Source organism: Aythya ferina (assembly GCF_964211825.1).
Source record: "Aythya ferina genome assembly, chromosome: 5".
NCBI lineage: Eukaryota > Metazoa > Chordata > Aves > Anseriformes > Anatidae > Aythya > Aythya ferina.
In genome coordinates, this window is record NC_140301.1 from 64077330 (window position 1) to 64082383 (window position 5054).

A 5054-nucleotide genomic window follows, 5' to 3' on the forward strand; every position below is an offset into this window, starting at 1 on the left:
ACACTGAGCCTCCCCTTTGCAGCCTCAGCCGGTTGTTTTGTTTGTAGTTCTCAGAAAATTGGGTTCGAAACATTTTGCCTGCAGTACTCTGCTGGCAGATTGATGGTTGTGGCTGTGGCCAACACAGGGCTGTGCTCTCAGTAACACTCTGGAGGCAGGTAGCCCTCCGGCTGCCAGCAGCGTCCCTGCTGATACACCGAGGACCAACAGAGCTATTTCACACACGAAGCAACACCAGGATCAGGCACGGCAGAGGCTGGAGATATTTACTGTGTGAAAGACAACTCCACGGTGCCTGCAGAACTCTGAAGCAGCAAACTCTGAGTCCTTGAACACCCAAACTGAGCAGGCCACCAGCACAGCTACGGGTTAAGCACTGCGCTGGCGAGGCGATGAGCGCCCCTCGGCACACAGCACGTGAGGTTACCGCAGGAACCTGCGACCAAGGCTTCCTGAGAGATCATCCTTACCCAGGAAGGCTAATGAAAAGCTAAGGATAATTGATAAAAGCTAAGGATAATTGTAATTAACTGCTTAATATTCCAAATATAATTTGGGGGTTAAATGGCCTTACGATGTTAGATGAGCCCATTATCAAATGGCTGCAAAAGCAGTGCAGGTCCACGTGTCCCTCAGTCACACAGAGAATCCGAATAAAATCCCAACACAAATTGAACTTGTATGTATTCCCTCTGGGCCCGCTTTTAATCTCTTTTGCTAGATTCAGTGATTTAAGGCCAGCATCACTGTTTTAGAAAGCCCTATGGTGCTAGCAGCACCCTTGCCTGTCTTCACTCGTGTGAACTTCGCCAAATAGTGTCTGGCCAGGCTGAGCTGCTCCTCTCCAAGCTTTTATTCATTCATGCACTTTACCCATAGCAGTATTGCTAATAGCAGTTTCTGAATAATTTTATATATATTTTTAAGTGTTATTGCCCAGCATAAAATGCTTTAGGGCAAGATTTGCATACCTAGGCATAGCTCCTAGCTATTGCCTCCTGGAAAATCTCAGATTTGCCAAACTGCAGGTCTCAGGGGACAGGAAAAAACTGCTTGCCCTTCAGTCCAGCTGCGTGACGTGCTGTCCCCAGGCTCCCCAGTCCTACAGCCACACACTGGTGTCCTCCTGACACCTCCCTGGGCGCTCTCCCATCCCTGTGGGTCTGTAGGATGAGCACGGGCACGGGCTTGCAGGTGGCTCTGTGGGGCAGTGCCGAGGGCAGCTCCGAGCTCCTTGGGCACAGGGCGAGGGGAGGAGCGGCCGCCTGCAGAGCTGCTGCTTCTGTGTGCCAGGAGTCGTGCAAACTCACAGAAACATCTACAGATTAAATCAGGGGTTTACATGATGGGATTTAATTCTGGCCGTTTATTTCTGTTTGTCCTTGCCTGCATTAATTTGATTTAGTTCTTGCTCCTCTGAGCTTGAATTTGTCCGTGCCACTAATGCACCGCTGATGTGGTTCTGAGCAGGTCCCAGACAATGCCATAACCCAGTCGAACTGAAAACACTCCCACGAGTACCCAAACTCTTCCGGACCCACTACAAGCAGCCCAGAAACCTAATGAACTTGTGAAAAACACAGTATAGGTAATTGGTTAATTAACACGCTGTGCATTTCACACTGCATGGCAGGATGCTGGCCACAGCAAACACGGCGCTGAGCTCCCGAAATTAATGGAGTTAGGAGGGAGCGATCTATAACATCTGACTGACAGAGCCAGCTACACCTTATTTATTAACAGGATCTATACTGAAGCGGGGGCCGGCGTGCTGATGGAGAGCTTCATTAAAAAATAGTGTCAGTCTTACATTATCTAAATTACACCTAGATCCATACTTAATTGCATTGGATTAGCCCAAACAGGAGTCCCCTCTCAGGAAGTAATGAGCTTCACACCTGACACTGAAAGAGATGGGGATGGATTCCGGAGTGCTTTGACTCTTAATCAGGCAATTATATTTTCTTCTTGCTCCAAAATTAATTGAAAAAAGAAAATAGCTACAACATTAAGACACTTTTACGATAAAAACAGATTGGTGACCACGTGTAACAGCAGAGTGAGCCATACAAATAGCTTCCTGAGCCTGGCAGAGACGGGTCCCAGACAATTCCTCTTCCCAGAGTGATAAGCAGAGGGCTCCCCTCCAGCAGTGTGGGTCAACTATGGATGCCTGAGACACATCAGACACACCTGAACTGTTTTTACAAGGCGAGCCAGAAAACCTGGTAAAATTAGCTGCTTTTCCTTGTATTTATTCCAAGAAAAAAACAGTCTTTCAGCCATCACTGAGTCACCTTGACTGCACAAAGCCAGGCAGGCACAGGACGAGGGCACTTCTGGTGTCGAGCTGTGGGGTCAGAGCCTGTCACCCCCAGCACGTCCCAGGGCACAGCGGGGTTTGAGCAGGGTGCTAACAGCCCCGTCCTCTCTGCACGGGCTCTCACCTTGCAGCAGAAGCACCAGCCAACAGGTAAGCAAGTACCACCTATTTCCAGCCTCCTTGCAGACTTTCTCGCAGGTTGCAGGAACACCCGGGTGAAACCTCAGCTTCCTGGAGGCCCTGGCTTGGTGCCTGCTGAAGGAAACACTTCGAAGAGCTCCAGCCCAGGGAGGCTTCGCACCACACCTCACAAGTGCCGTCCCACCCTGTCTGAGGCTGTTCTGCTGCTCACCCTAAACACCACCCTCTTTTTGGCCAGCACACCCACCCTCTATGCATTAGCACTTCCACCAGACCACCACAACTGCATCCTGATAAAGCTTTCCCCACTCAGGAATTAATGAAACAAGTCTGAGATGGAAAGCAAAGCACAGCGAAGCTCCTCTGCATCTCCTCACGGGTCAAATGTGCCAGTGCATCTGCCCCTCCGGCACGTCTGTGAATCCCCGACTGAGCCAGGGGATCATAGAAGCTTTATTTTTATTTTGTTAAGACCAAACAGGGGTTTTTTTGCTCAATGAATGACAGGCAAACCCATTGAGAAGACGATATACACCCTACATCTGCTGATTCATTCCGTATGTGCGCTCATTAATGGCTTCTTAAATCTGCAGAGACACAGCAAGGTGAATGGAGCACAGAAGTAATTTTTCCCCCAGTTTAATGCCCTCATCTAGCATGACACCAGAGCCCCATTGATCTCTGCAGTCACTGGCAGAGAGCTCAGCAAAGGATAACCCTCCTCTTTACTTAAATTACACCAAGTGCTTTAATTAAGAAGCATTGTGAGAGCCTTACTGCCTGCTCGCTCTGTGCCGCACAGGATGGTGTGGGGGTAACGGGGCCTCTCCTGGCTCAGGGCTGCATGAAGCAGAGCCAAAACCAGGGCACGCTCCCCTCGAGGGGCTGGGCACCTTACCTGGGCTTACACGTGGTATGAAAAACGGGTGAGAACAACAAAACTGTGAAGTCCAAACCAAGTCCCCTGCCTGCAGCCTCCTTGCCAGCAGCGCTGCCCCAGGCTCAGCGAGTATCTGGAAGCCCTCATTCACCCCCACAAAGTGGCAGAAACGAGAAGAAAAGAGAAATGGGAGGTTCTGAGGCATGGAGCTCTCTGGAGCTGGCAGGAACGGCACGCAGTGAGCAGCTGCCTTTCACACCAGGGCACTGCTCACAGTCCTGTCCTGAAACAGCCGCCAGCCGGGCTGTGAGTGACACGGCACTGAATCACACAGGCATCAAAAGAGGACACTAAATCCAGCCCAGTCTGTACCAGAGGTGGGCTCCATGGGGCAGTAGACATGCCAGTGTCAGAGTGTGGTTCTTTAGGGCTTGGTTGTTGCTGTTGGTGGTTTTAGGCAGGCTCGTGTGGACTGGTGCTGTGTGAGAAGCGGTCGGGTTGCTGGTAGGCAGCTCACAGGATTTAGTGACATTAGGATGCTTTGAAGAGTGATATATCCAGGAACTGCTGGTTAAAAGAGAAGAATGATTTACACACGCACGAAAGCGATTAAAAATCCTATCCAGGTTTACTCTGAACAGGGGAAGCCACTTTTGGAAAACACCTGGAGCTGCCTCCTGAGCTCCTGGAGCACCCCGTGGTTATCACAACTGCCCAGCCCCATGGACACTGCTACTGCCCAGCCCTAGTGCAGCCCTGCAGCAGCTCCGAGCCATGCCCTTCGGGCACTCACACAGCACGGACACGGAGCAGGCACGGCCAAAGCAGCACCCGAGCAGAGGCTGGGCAGCCTAAAGCACGGCGTGGGTGTCCACAGCCCTGTCAAGAAAGACCACCCAAGGTCTTGCTCTCTAAGGTTTCGGCCACTGCAGCACCAGAGGAACACAGCAACACCCGAAATCCGACGTCCCAGCTGGGAGCAGAGGGCAGCAGCCCCGGCACGCAGCGATGGGCACACAGGACCAGCCGAGCCACAGCACTCACCAGGGTTCACCTTCCTCCTCACCGGGGCAGCGTGGAGCCTCGGTGTCCTGCCACGGCACGCAGCCACCAAGCTCAGGGCTGTGGGGAAGAATAAGCCCAGAGACTTGGGCTTTTTCTAATTCTGGATGGAAGAGGGGGTTTGTCCCTTCCTTCCTGGTGCACTCTGTGTGTGCTCGTGCTCTACAGAGCCCAAGGACTTGCACTACTACCTGTCGGGTGCTTTATTTGCCATCTCAAACACCGCTGCGTGGCAGGGGCTGGCAAACACTTCCCTCTGCAAAATGTAAAGCCAGCGGTGCAAAACAGAAATATTCATAAGAACTTTTCTCTGAGTGACAGGCAGAGCTTTGTCTGAAAGATTTGTGTGAGTAATAGCAGTTTTGAGTTACATTAATTAAAGGAAACGAGATTGGTTCCCACTTCCAGGTGTGCTGAAATGCATGGACAAAACATCCTGACAGCTCCTGCTGAAGGAAAACCAGTGGCATGCAAAGGCATCTTACAGACACAGGGCATCGTCGTGGTCCCTGATTGACTCATCTTCTAATACAGCCTCTCGAGATGGGTCTCACAAGAGGAACAGCCCCACATCTCCACACCTCGCTCCGGCGACAGCACTGGCAGGGACTGGCAGCACAGCACTGGGCCCTGCTCCCAAAGCAGATG

The 5054-nt window shown here is 51.6% G+C and overlaps 1 long non-coding RNA gene across 1 annotated transcript; it reads right to left on the bottom strand.

Moving 5' to 3' along the window:
• Positions 1 to 1715: 1715 nt before the first annotated feature.
• Positions 1716 to 4721, bottom strand: LOC311437455. Its single transcript, XR_014693482.1, has 3 exons — positions 4628 to 4721; positions 4389 to 4426; positions 1716 to 3908 (listed from the first exon to the last, which is right to left on the bottom strand). It is a non-coding gene; the product is annotated as an uncharacterized lncRNA (long non-coding RNA).
• Between the last annotated feature and the right edge of the window lie 333 nt (positions 4722 to 5054).